The sequence below is a fragment of the Sminthopsis crassicaudata genome, chromosome 1 (assembly GCF_048593235.1).
Source record: "Sminthopsis crassicaudata isolate SCR6 chromosome 1, ASM4859323v1, whole genome shotgun sequence".
Taxonomy (NCBI): domain Eukaryota; kingdom Metazoa; phylum Chordata; class Mammalia; order Dasyuromorphia; family Dasyuridae; genus Sminthopsis; species Sminthopsis crassicaudata.
In genome coordinates, this window is record NC_133617.1 from 30914889 (window position 1) to 30933751 (window position 18863).

The 18863-nt window shown below is 39.0% G+C and overlaps 1 protein-coding gene across 2 annotated transcripts in view; it reads right to left on the minus strand.

Annotated features, from left to right (window-relative positions):
* CCDC63 (coiled-coil domain containing 63) overlaps positions 1–18863 on the minus strand; it is a 108464-nt gene that overhangs the window by 56236 nt on the left and 33365 nt on the right. The window contains exon 3 of one of the 2 annotated variants that reach the window (XM_074297428.1): positions 7866–8058. The gene's annotated coding sequence lies outside the window, so the exon portion shown is untranslated. Of the gene's footprint in view, positions 1–914; positions 1040–7865; positions 8059–18863 lie in introns of those variants that run through there. The other variant, XM_074297427.1, reaches the window with a different exon arrangement.

The window sequence follows — 18863 nt, forward strand, 5'->3', positions numbered from 1 at the left end:
CCATTTTCTTCAGCCCATCCTCATATGGCCCTGTCTTTACTTCCCCATGTTTTTGGTCTTATCAGCACAGGGGCCTTCTCTTCCTAACAGACAATGAGCTAAATGAGACCTCCATGCCTCCATGCTCAGCACACAGGAGGTGCCTAAGATAAATTTGATGGACTCCCTAAACCCAGGCCTTTCAGAAAGCAGAACCAAATTAATAGAACTAGGCAGGAATAGACCTTAGAGATCATCTAGTCCTCAATGGACAGAAGAAGGAACTGAGGTTGGGGAAATTAACTGACTTGCCCAAGATGACTTAGAAAGTGTCAAAAAAAAGTTTGAACCTTAGTCATAGAACACAAATGTAGAGCTGGAAGGATCCATCATGTTGAAGCCCTTATTTTAATACTGAGGAAAATACAGCACCGAAAGTGCCAGAAAGCCTGAATTCAAATCCTGCCTCAGACACTACTTTGAGACCCCAGGCAAGTCACTTAAGCTGTCTGCCTCAGTTATATCTGTAAAATGGGTCTAATATTAGTAAATAGTTCAGAAGGTTGTTGTGAGCATCAAAGGAGATATATGCAAAGCATTGGCAATATAAAGGCTAGCTATTCCATTAAGTGACTTGACCAGTAATTAAGGGTCTGAGGCAGAATTTGAACCCAGTTCCTCTGCCTGCAGAGCTTCTCAGAGGGAGGGAGGGAGGGGAAGGGGAGGGTTTGGAAAGCAAGCCACTAAGCACAGTGGTGGTCAATGGGATCCTAGGATCTGAGGAGGAGACGTAACGGGTGACGGCCCTCCCCGCTCCTGCGTTGGGCGCCCAGAGCAGCAGCTGGCGGTGGAGGGGCCGGCACCTCTGGACGTCGGCGGAGCACATCTGGACGCTGAGGAGCACGAGGAGGTGGGAGAGCTGGGGCTGCGCTTACGCGGGAATGTCGGGAGGGGGCGGCCGGACTGCGGGTCTGGATCTGGAATCCCGGCTCAGGCGGGGAGCCCCTCCTGTGGGGTGGCTGCAGCTGGCCCGTCTCTCCTGGAATCCGGGGCGTTCTCTGGGGTGGGGGCCGGAACAAGCCGCCTTTGTGACCCACGCGCAGCATTCCCCGCCTCTGCCCCGTGGGCCAAGAGGGCCGCCCCCTCCCAACCTCCCCAGGGGTCCCCCTCCTAACTCTACCCAATCCGCAGGGAGAGGAGCAAGGGGAAGGAAAAAATGAAGTACAGGAATGGTTTGCCATTTTCTTCTCCAGCTCCTGTATAGATGGGGAAACTGAGGCAAACAGGGTTAAGTGACTTGCACAGTTAGTCACACCCAGATAAAATTGGAGAGAGGCTCAAATCTCAGCTCTCACACTTCCTGACCCTATGTCGCTGAAGCAAATAAAATGAGGTGTTTTGTGACCTCAGCTTGCTCATCTGGAAAATGGCCATGTCAGGAAGGTTGTGGTGTTTTAAAAAAATAAATAAATAAAATAAAATTTTAAAAAAGCTAGATTTTGGAGCCAAAGATTCCAAGGAAAGGCCAGCTTCCGTCATCAGAGGACCTGGGTTCAAATGCCTTCTCTAAAGCTACAAGTGAGACCTTGGGGCAATTAACCTCCACCGGCCTCAGCTTCCACCTTTGCCCTTTCCAGATCGAACCCTCTAAGCCCATGATCCCTCTTCCATCCATTTGTTATTGACATCTGGTCGCCACTATCTGAACACGATATCCTGGAGAGCCGCTTTGGGCTCCTGAGCCAGTCCCTTACTAATAGACAGCATTTATATAGCACCTACTATGTTCCAGGCACAGTACTAATAGCTTTACAAATGTTATATCATTTGATCCTCACAAGGATCCTGTCATGTAGATGCAATTATTAATCCCATTTTACAAATAATGAAAATAGCTAACATTTATAGGGCACCTACTATGTGCCAGGCACTGTACTAAGGGCTTTATAAATATTATCTGATTTGGTCCTCAAATCAACCCTGGGATGTAAGAGCTGTTATTATGCTCACTTTACAATTAATGAGAATAGCTAACATTTATAAGGCACTTACTGGGGTAGCTAGGTGGTGCCGTGGATAGAGCATGAGCCTTGAATTCAGAAGGACCCCAGTTCATATCTGGTCTCAGCCACTTAAGACTTCCTAGCTGTGTGGCCCTGGGCAAGTCTCTTAACCCCAGCCTCAGGAATATATCTATCTATCTATCTATCTATCTATCTATAGATATATATATATATAGAGAGAGAGAGAGAGAGAGAGAGAGAGAGAGAGAGAGAGAGAGAGAGAGAGAGAGAGAGAGAGAGAGAGAGAGAGAGAGAGAGAGAGAGAGAGAGAGAGATATGGCACTTACTATGTGCCAGGCACTGTACTAAGTGCTTTACAAATATCATTTGATTTAGTCCTCACCACAAACCTCTGATGTAGGAGTTGTTATTACGCCCACTTTACAGATGAGGAAACTGAGATAGGCAAAAATGCCCAAGGTCACAGAATGTCAGAAGTCAAATTTGAATTTGGGTCTTCCTGATTCCTTTGCTGAATTATCTGAGCTTCAGTTTCCACATCAATTAAATCAGTATGATAATACCTACTTACTGGATAGTTAATGAGGATCAAATGAGTTAATGTTTGTAAAAGACTCTGTAAACCTGGGAAAATCTCTATAGGAATAGCTAGCAATTATATAACACTTCAAGTTATACAACACGTCTAGACAAAGAGATTTGTGAAATATTATCATATTTTATATTTACAATAAACATGGAGGGCAGCTAAGTGGTACCATAGTACACAGAACATCTGGCTTGGAGCCAGAAAGACAAATGTTCCTAAGTTCAAATCTGGCCTCAGATACTTACTAGCTGTGCAAGTCACTTAACCCTGTTTGCCTCAGTTTCCATGTCTATAAATGAGCTGGAGAAGAAAATGGCAAACCATTCCTGTACTTCTGCCCAGAAGACCTCAAATGGGATCATGAAGAATTGACACTGAACAACAACAAGGTGCTATTATTTCCATTTCATAGAAGAGGAAACTGAAATTCATTGAACTAAAGTGATTTGCTTAGGGTCCTCAAGGTAATGTGTCAGGCAAGATTTGAACTTAAGTATTTCCCTCCAGGTCCAGTGCTCTAGCCACTATACTATATTGTCTCTATTATTAACTGGCTAGGTGACCCTGGTTGGGCAAGTCACTTCACCTCTGCCTATTTTTGTTTCCTCATATGTAAAATCAGAATAATAACAATCACATCTGCCTCCCAAGGTTGTTGTGAGGATGTAAAGAAATATTATTTGTAAAGTGTTTTAGCTTGGTGTCTAGCACCAAGTTGGTGCTATGTAAAAATTAGCTTTATGATAAATAAAATATTAGCCAAGACCCCATTATGCGCAACAACTTTGTCCAATCTTCCCAGGGTCCATTTATAATTCCTGCCCACATTTCTCCAGTGCCTGCTACCCAAAGAGCCTCATTGTTCCTCACTGGATTGGCACATTGATGCTTCACAGGCTCCAGGTGCCCAGAGCTGATAGATACCGAAGGATCATTTAACAAAAAGGATTGCTGTTTTCTTTAATTAAAATAACTGTCCCTCAATGGTTAGGGGCCACAGAGGTCTGTTGCCTCTGATGCAAAGTTAATAAATTCTTGCTATTGGATTCCTATTTATAAGGAGTCTGGAGCATAATTGCACTTAATCATTTTTCAGACATTGACATTTGAAACCTGTGAGTCATTGGGCTAAGTATGGAACTGGCTGATATATCTTTCCTTTAAATACCCAGCTGACATCACAAATCATGTTTAGCAGGAACATCTTGGATCCATAGAACAGCAGAATAACAGAGTTGAAAAAGACCTCAGCAGCCATTTAGTTCGCCCTGGAATAGTGCATGGAACACTGTACTCACAATCAAAAAGACCGGTGTCGGAAATTGGGCCTCAGATATTTCTTAGCTATGTGACCCCCTGGATAAGCCTGAGCCTCCATTTCTTCATCTGTATGATCAGGGATTGGACTCAGTGACTTTTAAAGTTCTGTTCAAATTCAAAATCTATGATCACTCTACAATAGGCCGAATAAAGGGTCACCTAGTCTGTGCTTGAAGATTTCAGAGGAGGGGATCCACCGACAGTTCTGCTTTTTGACACTTCCAACTGTTAGATAGAATTTCCGGCTCCTTAGCAACTCTGTTCCCCACCTCCATCTCCCATTGTTCCAAGTTATGCCCTCTAGGACCAAAAAAGAACAAGTATAACTCCTCTGGGGCTGCTCCAAACCTGGGGCAGGGGAAAGGGGTTATTGCTGACCACAATCCATAATAAAGTCTGGAATCTGGATCAAAAGGTTTGAGTGAGAGGATGTTGCCTCTCAGTTCCATTTGGGATCTTTGTTCTGGTCCTTTATCCTACATTTTCATTTTTTCTGGAATACCAAAGGACCTTGAAGGGACAACTAGGTGTCACTATGGTGGATAGAGAGCACTGGACTTAGAATCAAGAAAACTCATCTTCATGAGTTCAAATCTGGCCTCAGACACTTACTGTGTGACCCTGACCAAGTCACTTCATCCTGTTTCTCTTGGCTCCTCATCTGTAAAATGAGCTGGAGAAGGAAATGACAAACAATTCCAGTTTCCTTGCCAAGAAAACCCCCATAAGCGTGGTCAAAGAGTCAAACATGAACATCAAAACAATAAAAGAAACCTTGAAGAAAAATACAAACAGGGCACTGCATTTGAAGTCAGGAAAATCTAGGTTCAGATCTCCTTTCTACCGCTTATTAACTGTATGTCCTCTCATCTTTTGAGGTTTACACAATCCATATCTACTCCAAATCAAAATCCTGGTTGTTATTTATATTCCTTCAGGACACTCCCCATCTTTCCTCAATGAATTAATGACCTGGCTCATAATCTGTCCTTCCCAATCCCTTATTATCATCCCTGAAAACTTTAGCTTTTCCCCTCTTCTATTTACCTTTCTCTCTGTGACCTCTGTAATGAGATGCAAGAAAAAATTGCCTGCATTTTGTTGAAACTGGGATGTTCCATTAGGAACCCTAAATTCAGCCACACACTATATACATAAATATTTATACTCCCCCAAACACCCTAACTTCACAGTCCATAATTCATCAACTTACTCATTTCTCCTGACCTACTCCTCCACTTTTTACAGAAGGGGAAACTGAGATCCAGAGGAAAGTGACTTGTTTAAAGTGACACAGTGAATGAATGGCAGAGCCAAGTCTTGAACCCATCTCCTGACTTCTAAATCCAACATTCTTTTCATTGTTCCATAGTGTCCTCCACAGAAGGAAGGAATGTTAGGAGACCACAAACCTCAGTTCCAAATTGCCTCATAAAATCTAGGGATCTGAGTTGGCCATGTCACCATCTTTTGGGAAGAATTTAAAGGGATCCTTAGAGATCATCTAGTCCAATCCCTTTTTATAAATAGGGAAACTGAGACCCAGAAAGTAAAAAAAAATCATGGATACTAGATTTGGAGACTTTATAAGACATCATGTTCAACCATCTTCATTTTACAGATGGGGAAACTGAGATTGAGAGGTCCAGGTCACATAGGATCAGCTTCTCAGCTACCTCAGGCTTCTCAAAGGAGCAATCTCTGCTTGTCAGCACCATAGACAGCTCTCTGGCAAGGATAAGATATTCTCCTGAGGGAAAGAAGATCATTTGATTCAATAAAATAAAAATTTTTCAGTACCTATTAATATGTCAGTTATTGAAGCTATATAAAGACAAAAAGAAAAAAAGACCCTGCATGCATGGAGGTTATATTCTATTGGATAAATTATAGGTAGCAGTTTAGGTAGAAGAGTCAAGAAATGTTGGAAATGTAGAAGAAATCAAGCACAGCTAAATAAGACAAGAGCCCTCCTGGACCAAAACTGATAATGAGATCTTAGAGACTGTTCAGAGATGAGTTATTGGAAGCTTCCTCTCAACTCACTTACAATCAGAATTCTAGAGTGGTCAGGAACTCGGATATTCCCCAATCATAAAATCATGGAATGTTGGAGCTGGTAGGGGCCTTAAAATTCATCTAGATACACCCCCAGTTGCCCCTCTCTTCTATTCCCCTTCCTCTCTGGGACCTCCCTAATGAGATGCAATAAAAAATTGCCTGCATTTTGTTTATACCACGATGTTCCACTGGGATCCCTTAATGCAGCCACACAGTCCCTAATAAAAGAGCACAGTATCTGAAGTCTGGAGAACTGTTTCAAAATCTGATTGCCAGTACAGGTGACTTAATTCTCCCTGAGATTCATTTCCCTTTTAAAAGAGAGAATTGGAGGACTTTGAACAAGGAATTAAACTCTTTCTGAGCCTCAGTTCCCTTTTTTCCCCCCTAAAGTGAAGGGATTGGGACAAATCTTAATTCTAAGACTCAATTTCCTTTTCTGTAAAATGGAGGCATTCAAGCGTTAGCTGATGACTTTGACGTCCATTCCAACTTTAATATTTTACGATCCACTGTTGGGCATAATAAGAATAGTGATAATAACTATAGCTAACATTTATATAATACATTAAAGTTTGCAAAATATTTCACAAATATTGTCTCATTTGATCTCTATACAAGAATCCAATGAAGCATAGACTATTGTTAACCTCATTTTACAGTTGAGGAAACTGAGTCAGGCAGATGTTAAATGACTTGCCCAGAGTCCTGCAGCCATATTTGAACTGATTTTTAAAACCCTTTATAGCCTGGCTCCAACCTGTCTTTGTAAACTGATTTCCCATTACTTCCTCTCATTAAAGAAACCCCAGACACAGGGAAATTTTTGTTATTTCTTAAACTTGACATTCAATCTCCAACCTCTGAAGCTTTGCACAAGCTGTCCCCCAAGCCTGGAAGACTCTCCTTCCTCACCTCTACCTCTCGGGATCCCTAAATTTCTTAAAAAATCAATTCAAGAGTTATCTAGTTTCCTGATTGTCCTCCTCCAAATCTTCTTCCTTCCCACAGTTAATGTGTATATGAGTCAAGAAATGGCTTCATGGGCACTTGATGAAGACAGCTGTGATTCTGGGCATAAAAATAGTCCAGGGGCTGCCCTTTTATAAATGTAAGAAGGGAGGATTTTGCCTTAATATTTGATTTGTCCAGAAGGTGGCGTTCTCCTCAAGCCTCCAGACAAGTGATTTTGTCATAGTCTGTAATTGGAAAATATGCAAGTCTCCCACCCTACTAAACCCCAGGCACTGATTGGGATTAGAAGAATTGGGGCAGATAAAAAACAGACTCTGAATCTAGAGTAGGAGATGATGAAATATGCCTCAGAATTACTGTGATTATACAGAAAACTCTATGGTTGTGCCCCCAACCTGTACCTGGGCTTTCCCTTTTCATTCACTGACATCCCTCTTGCTCCTCCCTTAAGCATTTTTAGGATGTAGAAAGTCATGGTTTCTTTAACTTAGAAAAATTCAGCAGAAATCATGAAGTATTCATCACATAATCCCTTAGTACCATAAGGGAAACTGACCAGCAACCTAATCCTCATCATGGCCCTCCCTGATTTGATTTCTGAGTTTATGCAGACATAAAAGTTAGGGCTAGGGTTAGGGTTTGAATAGGTTTGAGTTAGGATTAGAGTCTCAAAGCACTCAATGTCCAATCAATGCCTAAGTATTTATTAAGCACATAAGTGTCAGGTGCTATCCTAAGTGCTGTTCCTGAAGCTCAAGGGTTTATACCTAGGAAATTGTATTGGGATTAGTATCATAAAATAAGTGTAACAGAGGAGAGGTGTTTGTACCCAGTCTCCTAGTTCTTAGGTCCAAACTAGGACAGTAAAAGTTTAAAAAAAAAAAAAAGTGACAGGAAAACACTCTTTCCAAACTCACCAACTCGTTGATTTTTCCAAAATCCGCCTCTTTTTGGAGATGGGCCTGGTCTCCCCTCCAATCTGGAGAGGTAAACAGGCTCAGAAGCTTCTCATTGCCCATTACCTCTGTGGTAGACATGGAGATCCAGTTCTGCAGGTACTATCTTTCTGTTCCCTGTGCTTTTTTTGACCAATGGATGCTAGGAAGTGACCTTTGTGAACAATCAAAGAGAAAATGAGAAAATCCAAAGTTCTATTTACCTGATACTTCTTTCCATTTCCCAGTGAATCACCCAATTTATTTTTCCCTTGTCTAGAACTGTCCACTCACAATAGGGATGAAATGATGAAATGCCTAAAACATTCACTCACCACACTCACAAAGGTGTACATGTATCTGTGTGCACATGTGCGTGTGCACATATATGTGTACGTATCTATATTTAAGTATACAGAAAATGTTAGTGACCTTCCCCTACTTAGGGACTTGTTCTGCTGAAACTGAAGCAGATTGGTTTCATGTTGGAGCTGCCAAATTGTTCATCTTTTTAACAACAACAAGTCCAATATCTATCACCATCTGGCCATCTGTACAGCCAGCCACCTACTCACCATCCCTACATCTCTAATGACAGGGTGAGCCTGGAGAGCGACAAATGCCAAGTCCGGGGCATTGGAAAGAGCTGAGAGCCCAGCCAGAGAACAAAACTCCCTTTCTGTCTGAAGCCTTCAACACCCGGCTCTTTGCGTGTTACTTAATTACCCATCAAGACAGGATCAAAACAGCAATCCCTGCCCAGCTGGCGAAAACAATCTCGGAATTGTGTCCCTGGCTCTTGAGCTTTCCCCCAGCTAAGTGCTCAAGCTTCCCAGAAGAAGGATCTTCAGTCCTTCTGGCCTGTTCTTCTTAGGGAACACTGACTTCTCAGAGAGACCCAGAGCTACTGCAGACAGACAGCGTTGGGAGTTGTAGACTGGCATATTCAGGGATCTTATCCCAAAGCATGGTGGCAAGGAAAACAAGAGTGGAGAGCATTCTAAATATGAGGCGGGGAGATCTAGTTTTTAATACTGTCCCTGAAACTCACTTGCTGTGTGATCTGTGGAAATCACTTCCCTTTTCTCAGCCTCAGTTTTCTCATCTGTTAAATGGGAATGAAACCTATAGCTCCTGCTGCCTCTACAGGTTGTCGTAAGGATAAAGTGAGACAGCACACTTCAGAAACCTTGAAATTTGAAATAAATGTTGGTGTATACATATTTTGTATTTAACTTATACTTTAACATATTTAACATGTATTGATCAACCTGCCATCTGGGGGAGAGGGTGGGGGGAAGGAGGGGAAAAGTTGGAACAAAAGGTTTTGCAATTGTCAATGCTGAAAAATTACCCATGCATATATCTTGTAAATAAAAAGCCAATAAAAATATATTTAAAAAAGAAAGAAATGTTGGATGTTATCCATCATTACCTACTTCATACAGGTGATATGAGAGAAGATATCAAGTAAAGGTGAATTATTTTTATCATATATTATATTCACTGCATGGCCCAGTGAAATCAAAGACCTGTGATTGAGTCTACCTTCTGACACATATTGGCTGTGTGATTCTGAGCAAGTCACTTATCCTCAGTGTTTCCTTATGTTGAAGGGAGCAGTATTTATTAAGCACCTATATGCCAGACACTGTGCACAAATATTATTTCACTTGATCCTCACAAAAACCCTTTGAAATGGGTATTATTGGTATTCCCATTTTATAACTGAGGAAACGGAGGCAAGCAGAGGTTTAAGTAACTTCCCTCTAATTGTAAGTTGCAGAAGTGACAGTGACCAGTATTAAATAAAGAATTTCCTCACCGGGAGAGCTCTGCCTCAAGGAAACCATACATCACATAAATAAAAGGTGGAGAGAAGAAGGGAATCATTATTCCAGCAAGGAGTCCAAGTCACAGTGGACATGTAGGATCATTTAGGGGGTCTCCTTAAAGTAGAGTCTCTTATAGATTTCAGGATTCCAAGAACTTGGTCGGTAAAAGAAATTTATAAATTTATTTTCACTGATGTCCAAGTGAAATTAATCATTTCCTTCTGCTGTGAATGTAGGCAGTCTATAGGGGTCTGCGGGTTCCATCAACTGATTGCCCAAGGAGTCCAGCAGACAAAAATGTTGAAGAATCCCTACCTTAAAGGAAATTTGACCTGCATTCAAAAGAAAAGCTAACAATGACAGATCTGTCACACACACAGACACAGCCTCTGGTTCTTTCCCACTCTCTCCCTATCCTCATCTTTACTTAAAACAAAAATCATTAACTTCTCTTTATCTAGAACATGAGAATAATTACCTTAGCTTCTTCACAAGGACAGAAGAGTTTTGAAAAGGTTCTGTTCTGTCAAGCTAAGATGTGATTAGATGGGAGAGAGCCAGAGAACCTGTATCATATTGAATCGAGAGCTACAACTAGGATGAGTCAACTGGAGCTTTGCTCCATGACAACAAAATATAGCAGGTGTAAAAATTTTAAATAATGATTTTTTAAAAGAGATTACATTTATATTTTGGAAGTTCTTTCAACCCTTCAGCATTAAGCTTCACACACAGCTAGCAAAGATAATTAGTTGAAATAGAAAACTACTATGATCATAGGACCATTCACTTTGATGCTATCTAATTCAACTGCCTGATTTTTACTGATGAGAAAAATGAGCTCCAGAATGATGAAATTTAGAAAAAGGCCAAAGAGTTCAAACTTCTCATTTTACAGATGAGAAAACTGAGGCAGACCGAAATTAAGAGACTGATTGGGGCCATACAGCTAGAGTCTCTCCTAGGTCTAAGTCTATGAACTTCATCATGTCATAAATTTTAAGCTAAGTGAGGTTTAGCGTGTGCCAAGCACTGTACTACATAGTTTATAATAATCTTATTTGATCCTCACAACAATACTGGGAGGTGGATATTATTGTCTTCATTTTACAGATGCAGAAACTGAGGCAAACAGAGGTTATATGACTATTGCAAGGTTACACAGCTGGAGAGTGTCTGTGGCTACATTTAAACTCAGTTCTTCCTGACGCCCAAAAGGTAAAATGAAAGTCCATGAATTGCTGCCCACCTTGGGCTCACTCAGCCTTCCTTCTCTCTCTGTTTACTATGCTAGCAGCAATAAGGCTGGACTAACTGCCCCAAGGACTTGACCTGTGATCTTGAGGCAAAACTCAATCCCATATATTTGTCCCTCTTCCCTCTGTCCAGTACCATAATCTGAACTCCAAGCTGTAGAGCTTTACTGAGGTCTCAGGAGCCAATGAATGTCCCTGTAGTATTCTCTGTTGCAAAAAAAAGTTCTACAGGAAAACAGAGGAGGGGACAGGAAATATATCTGGGCTTCAAATAAGGTCAGTCTCACATATCGTCCCATTTCCCAACCATCACCACCATTTAGCCTCAGAGACACAAACTCCAAAGGATAGAAATTAACCTCAGCTACAGAGAGAGAGATCTGAGGAATCAGAAGGATTGGGACCAAACACATTGCATGGAAGTGTGGAAGAAAGGGGATGTGTGGGGCTTATGACATGTTCATAAGTCTTAGTGAAGGAGTCCAGCATTTATCTGGAGCCAATTCAATCTCCCCAAAAGTCAACTGGGGCAGAGACTGAGGCTGATAAACTATGAAATAATATCCAGCATAGGAGAAAGCTAAAACACTTTGAGATCCAACCCCTGTGGAAATAATCCTAAGAGAGGAGGGGATCAAAACTAGAATAATAAGGGAAAAAAAGACAAAAATCACCAGAGATCTCAGGAAGAAGAAAAATCAAAGACCTGGCAAAAGGAAACTTGTCCTCCAAATTTAGTAAACAAATTCTGACGTGTCTAATAAATACTGCAATCAGAGAAATGCAAATTAAGATAACTTTGAACACTTCTAGACTCCTTTGAGATGGACTAAGATGACAGGAAAAGATAATGATGAATGTTAGAGAGGATATTGGGACACTAATACATTGTTGGTGAATTGTGAACTGGTTCAACCATTCTGGAGAACAATATGGAACTATGCCCAAAGGGCTATGAAATTATGTGTACCCTTTGATCCAGCAGTGTTACTTCTGGGCTTATATCCCAAAGAGATCTTAAAAGAAGGAAAGGGACCCACATGTGCAAAAATGTGTGTGGCAGCCCTCTTTGTAATGTCAATAAACTGGAGTGTATGCCCATCAACTGGAGAATGGCTGAATAAGTTGTGGTATATGAATGTTATGGAATATTATTGTTCTATAAGAAAGGATAAGCAGGATGATTACAGAGAGGCCCGGGGAGACTTCCATTAACTGATGCTGAGGGAAGTGAGCAGAACGAGGAGATCATTGTCCACGGCAACAAGAAGACTATAAGATAATCAATTCTGATGGATGTGGCTCTCATCAACAGTGAAGTGATTCAGGCCACTTCCAAGGGTCTTGTGATGAAGAGAGTCATCTACACCCAGAGAGAAGACTGTGGGAACTGAATATGGATCACAACATAGCATTTTCAGTCTTTTTGTTGTTGTTTGCGTGGTTTTTTCTCATTTTTTCCTTTTGGATCTAATTTTTCTTGCATAGCATGGTATTTGTGGAAACATGTATAGAGGAATTGCACATATTTAATATATATTGGATCACTTGCCAACTGAGGGAGTGGTGAAGGGAAGGGAAAAAAATTAGAACACAGGGTTTTCTAGATGTCAAAAATTTTCCATGTGTATACTTTCAAAATAAAATGTTATAATTTTAAAAAGAAAAATAAATACTGCAAAATAAAGGAAAATGATATACTCAATGAGGCAGGACACCATGGAATTTGAAGAGAATATGAAACTGCAATAAGCTGTTTCTAAATGATTTAAAAGAGATATGGGAGTTATGAGAGTAGAATTTATGGCTTGCACAGTAAAATCATCGCCAAAATAGAAAAAAATGTGAATTTGTGATGGTAATTTGAGGGGGGAGGGAAGGAAGGAGGAGGGAAAGAAGAAGGGAAGTAGGAAAGGAGAGGGAGGAAGAAGGATGGATGGAGGGAGAGAGAATATCTGGCTGTGAATAAAATGCATAAAAATTAAAAACTATCTAGAAGGGAAGCAAAAAACAATGATATTAAAATATAATGTGCTCTCTTTTTAAGCAAAACATATCAATCTTGAAGATGGGATGCACAGAGACAATTTAAGAATTTTAGGTCTCCCAGAAGACCATGAGAAGTCAAAAAAAACTGCTCATAATGTAAAAAAATAATTCAAGAAAACTGTCCAAAACTTCTGAGGGCAAAAAATTAAATACCAGTTCAAAGAATATTTGGCTTGCCTCCAGGAAAAAAAAAAATAGGGCTACAATTGTCAAAACGTATGTGATTGAATTTGGCAATTCGATTTCGAAATAACAAATCCTCCAAACAACCAGGAGAAAGACCTTAAAATATAAAGGAAATGAAATGTTGATAACATAAGATTATTCTGTCCTTATCATAAAACATCAGAGGAAGTGGAATAATGTGTTCTGAAGAGCAAGGATGTCAGCCAGGGTGACCTACCCTACAAATCTGAGCTTAACCATAAATTTAAAAGATAGACTTCAGTAATAAGAGGCATTCAAAATATTCTTAGAAATAAAACCAGATAGGCATAAAATATATGCATAATAGTGTATAACATCAACATATTTTATCTTTTAATACCATAATAATTCAGACTTCTTCTCTAGTATGAAATGATGGCCAAAAAATTTTACATGGACTTTCCAGATAGTGAGATCACCATGCTCCTAACCCCTGTGATGTGGAAGGAATACATGTATATTTCAAATTTCTTAGCATATACATTCATATAGGAAACATTAAAAAAAAAAAGCTACAAAAAGACATAGATAGGAGACATATTTCTCTCTCCATTTTAAATAGGTTTAACAGAAAGATAAATTGCTGGAGAAACTAGTGCTGATCTGTGGTGTCTTCTAAATAGAGAGATAGTTAAACAAATTATAATATATAAATTATGTGGAATATTTTTATGCTATTAAAAAACAAAAAAGGACAAATGAAAGTAATATAAAAAAGCATGGAAGACTCGCTAAACTGATATAAACCAGAACCAGAAAAACAAGAGTCTAATGACAACAATGAAATGAAAAAAGTAATTATAATGACCAGTCTTGATCCCAAAGAAGAGATAAAGAGATAAGGATAAAGAAATAAAGAATTTCTCTTCTTTCAGTGGAGCTATGGGGAACTATGGATTTATATTAAGATTGTAGAATGACGGGGGCAGCTCGGTGGCGCAGTGGATAGAGCACCAACCCTGAAGTCAGGAGGACCCGAGTTCAAATTTGACCTTAGACACTTAATACTTCTTAGTTGTGTGACCCTGGGCAAGTCACTTAACCCCAATTGCCTCAGGGGAACAAAAGATTGTAGAATTAGAGTTGAAAGAGATCACAGAGATCCTTTAGTGTATAATACTTTTTAGTATTATAATTAAGGAAAATAATTCCTGGAAAATTAATCAGTCAGTGAATAAACAATTATTAAGCACATGCTATGTACCAGGCACTGCTCTAACTGCTAAGAATATTGGTGCTTGCTATCTTGAAGAAGGAGGAGGAAAGGGAGGGAAGGAAGGAGGAAAATTTGGAAAGCAAAGTCTTACAAGGGTGAATGTTGAGAACAATTTTTACATGTATTTGGAAAAACAAAATACTATTAAGGAAAAAAGAAAGAAAGAAATGCTTGTTGTCTTGATCCATCCATTCTGAAGAGCAATTTGGAACTATGCCCAAAAGGCTATCAAACTGTGCTTACCCTTTGATTCAGCAATACCACTAATTAGGTCTGCATCCTAAAGAGATCATTAAAAAAAAAAAAAAAAGGACTCATGTACAAAATATTTATAGCAGCTCTTTAGTGTTGACAAGGAACTTTGAAACTGAAGGATGCCCACTAACTAGGGAATGACTGAACAAATTGTGGAATATGAATATAATGGAATATTATTGTGCTCTAAGAAATGATGAGCAGATGGATTTCAGAAAAGCGTACAAAGACTTACATGAACTGATACTGACTGAAGTGAGCAAGAGAACATTGTACACAGTAACAGCAACATTGTATCATGTTCAATTAAGAATGACTTAATTCTTCTTAGCAATGCAATGGTCTAAGATAATTCCAAAAGACTTGAGATAGAAAATGCTGACCCCATCCAGAAAAAGAATTATGGAGTCTGACTGCAAATTGAAGCATACTATTTTCACTTTTGGTTTTTTTTTTCCTTTCTCATGTTGTTTCCCTTTTGTTCTGTCTTCTTACACAACATGACTAGTGTGGAAATATGTTTACCATGATTGTACATGTATAATCTATATAAAATTGTTTGTTATCTTGGGAAAGGAGAGAGGAAGAAAAATTTGGAACTCAAAATTTTATAAAGACGACTGTTGAAAACAATCTTTACCTGTAATTGGGAAAAAAATAAAATACTATTAAGTTAAAAAAGAGAGAGAGAAATATGTGTTTCTTTCTCCCTTTTTTCTGACAAAAAGACATCTAGAGGCTATCAAGACCGAATACCGCTTCTATGGTTTCTCACAAAATAATATTAAACTCCAGAAAATTCTTACAGAAGGATTCAGTAAAGTCCTACAAAATCCTGATTCATTCTCTTACTGAGGCAATGTAGAAAGGTCAAAAAAAGGCCAACCTTATTTTTACTTTTGATAAGATTACTAGCCTAGAAACTCAGGGGAAGGCATTTTTTATAGTTGGTGGAGACTTCAGCAGAACATTTGATAAAGTATCTTATACTATGATAGTAGAAAAGATAGAAGAGAAAAGAACTAGTTAATAAATTTAGAACAAATCAATGATTCAATGTCATCTTGGTAGGAAGTTTCCAATGAGGTACTGTAAACATTTGTGTTCAGTTCTGTGTGTGAACTCCTTTGACCAGAACTTAGATAAAAGTACTCATGAATTTTGTAGATGATGCAAACCTAGAAAGATGAGCTAACATACTATCTGACCAGGTCATTCCCTGATTCAACAAGCTCCAACGGTTCCCTATTACCTCCAAGATCAAATATGGAATATTCTTTTGGGATTTTAAAGCTCTTCACAATTTGTCCTTCCCTCCCACATTCCTGCCTTTTTATATCTTATACCCTTCCCTGTAACATAAATCCTTTTATAAATCACACTGGCCTCTTCAACATTCCCCAAACAAGATATTCTCTCCTAATTCCTGGTATTTTCACTGGTTGTCTTTGATCCCTGAAATGCTCTCCTTCCTTATCACTCCTTAATGACTCCTCTGATGTCCTTCTAATCCCACCTTCTACAGAAAACCTTTCCCAATCTCTCTTCATTCTAATGCCTTTCCCCATTAATTATTTCCAATCCATCATGTATCTAGCTTGTTTGTACATATGTTTTTTCTTCATGCTCTGATTTTTTTTCTTTTTTAATATTATTAATTTTATTTTCCCCAGTTACATGTGAAGCAATTTTTACATTAAAAAAAAAAAAAAACTTTGCAGCAAAATAACTGTTTGGACATGTATACATGTATTTATTTAACTTATACTTTAACATATTTAACATGGATTGGTCAACCTGCCATCTGGGGGAGGCGGTGGGGGGAAGGAGGGGAAAAGTTGGAACAAAAGGTTTTGCAATTGTCAATGTTGAAAAATTGCCCATGCTCATATCTTGTAAATAAAAAGCTATAATAAAAAAAAATAATAATAATAATAAAAATAAAAAAATTTTAAAAACCTTTGAATTCCAGTTTCCCTCCTTTCCTTCCCATTCCTACCCCCAGTAAAAAGGCACATGTGAAGTCATGCAAATTATTTCCATAAAAGTCATGTTATAGGGGCAGCTAGGTGGTGCAGCGGATAGGATACCAGCCCTGAAGTCAGGAGGACCTGAGTTCAAATTTGGTCTCAGACATGTAACATTCTAGGCAAGTCACTTAACCCCAATTGCCTCAGGGGGAAAAAAAAGTCACATTATGATATATCTTCCCCCCAAAAAAATAAAAGAAAAAACCCTCAAGAAAAAAAAAAGTTAAAAAAAAAAGTCTGCTTCTTTCTCTAGGTATGGATAGCATTTTTCATAAGTCCTTCAGTTGTAGAGCTTTGTGTTGCTGAGAATAACAAAGTCACTCACAGCTGATAATAGTTGCTATTATTTTATACACAGTACATTGCACTTTGAGTTTATGGAGGACTTTCTAAGTTTTTCTGAGAGCATCCTATTCATTTCCCAAAGAACAATAGTACCCTAATCCTAATGTGGCACAATTTGTTCAGCCTTCCTCAACTCTTTGCCCTGAGAAGAGACCTACTGTAACTATTTTTGTACATATGTTTGCTTGTTTCTCCCTTCAGATTGTGAGCCCATTGAGAGTAGGCACTGTCATTTGCCTTTCTTTGAATCTTACATTTACTACAACCTTACTACAATGAATGGAACATAGTAAGTATTCAATAAATGTTTCCTGATTGACTAGCATTGCCAGAATCAGGATCTTGGTAGCCAGAAGCAAAGGTTTCAAACTTTCTTTCTCATGGGACCAGATTAAAATGTCATTTAGAAATGTTTCACAAAGCAAATAAAAATTCAATAAAAAAAATCATGTTGTTAATTTGTGGTTTTCTAAGTCAATATGTGGTCAGGAGGGATCCATTTCTGTTTGAATTTGACACTACTGGCCTAGAGTATTAGGCTGACTCTATAAAGATGAAATTCGATAGAAGCAAATGTAAAGATTTAGGGCAGCTAGTTGGAGCAGTGAATGAAACACCAGGTCTGAGTCAGGAAGACCTGCACTAAATCCAGCCTCAGACACTTCCTAGCTGTATGACCTGGGCAAGTCACTTAACTAAACCTGTTTTCCTCAGTTTCCTTGGAGGTAAAATGATCTGGAGAAGGAAACAGCAAAGCATTCTAGCATCTTTGCCAAGAAAACCCCAAAAGAGATCATAAAGAGTTGGACACCAACTGACTTACATTAGAGTTTAAGAAATTTATTTTACAAGTTTCAAGAAAAGAGATGCATGATTTGAAAGCAGTTTGAAAGATATCTGAGGGTTTTAAGGAACCTCACACTCAATATGAGTCAGCCATGTGATGTGACAAATAAAAAAAGTTAACTCCATCTTGAATTGCATTGAGAGACAAATGAAAGAAATAAGAAAATCATGGTCTCTCTGTAAACTGTCCTGGTCAGAATAAATTCAGAGGATAGTGTTAATTTCTCTGACACTTACTAGACACTTAACCCTGTCTTCCTCAGTTTCCTTGTCTGTAAAATGTGAATAATCATAGGCTTTTACCTCCCAAGGTTGCTGTGAGGATCAAATGAGGATAATCATTATAAAGAGCTTAGCACAATTCCCAGCACATAAAATTTAGCTATTATTATCATTTATTATTTCTGTTTAAGAAGGCCATCCCTAAGAAGTGTAGCTAAAATTCAGCAATCAGGATATTGAAAGGCCTTGAGTCTATCTCATTTAGGAGGATTGCTAGAAGGAACTGGAAGTAATTAGTCTAGAGAAGAAAAGACTTTAAGTCTTATAAAACTGTCATTCAGAAGAAGAATAAGATGTTTTATTTGGTCACAAAGTTCAAACTCAGAAACAGAGGATGGAAGCTGCAAAAAGAGCAATTTTAGACTTGATATATAAAAAAAAACAAAGACAAAAGCCTAACCGGCAGAACGACATAAATGGAGGATGAGGCTCCTTTAAGGAGCTGAGGTTTTTCTTATTAGAGGCTTTAAGTGGAAGCTAAGGGATTTCTCCTGAGTAGGTGCTAAAGACCTTCCAAAAATAAATCCTATGATTCCATAAAGTAGAAGTCCAAAGAACGGGGCCATTTGTCCCTGGTCACACAGTAGCAAAGTACATCCATTTTATGCCCCCTTTTTATGGGACTTCCTATAGAGAGTCCTTTATGGAAATGGGCGTTG